The 294-nt window shown below is 61.9% G+C and overlaps 1 protein-coding gene across 1 annotated transcript in view; it reads left to right on the top strand.

Moving 5' to 3' along the window:
* Positions 1 to 294, top strand: part of LOC104835263 (phosphoenolpyruvate carboxykinase [GTP], mitochondrial-like) — a 9,761-nt gene that overhangs the window by 8,451 nt on the left and 1,016 nt on the right. The window lies entirely within an intron of this gene.

The following is a 294-nucleotide window of genomic DNA, read 5'->3' on the forward strand; positions in this document are numbered from 1 at the left end:
CCAGCCCCATAACCACGTCCCACCGCGTCCCAGTGCCCCATAACCCCACCTACTGTTGACCCCAATGTCCCACCAGCCCCATAACCACGTCCCAGTGCCCCATAACCCCATCTACTGTTGACCCCGACGTCCCACCGGCCCCATAACCACGTCCCACCAGCCCCATAACCCCACCTACTGTTGACCCCAATGTCCCACCAGCCCCATAACCACGTCCCAGTGCCCCATAACCACGTCCCACCAGCCCCATAACCCCACCTACTGTTGACCCCAATGTCCCGCCAGCCCCATAAC

This window comes from Haliaeetus leucocephalus, unplaced genomic scaffold, assembly GCF_000737465.1.
Source record: "Haliaeetus leucocephalus isolate CR32 unplaced genomic scaffold, Haliaeetus_leucocephalus-4.0 Scaffold372, whole genome shotgun sequence".
Taxonomy (NCBI): domain Eukaryota; kingdom Metazoa; phylum Chordata; class Aves; order Accipitriformes; family Accipitridae; genus Haliaeetus; species Haliaeetus leucocephalus.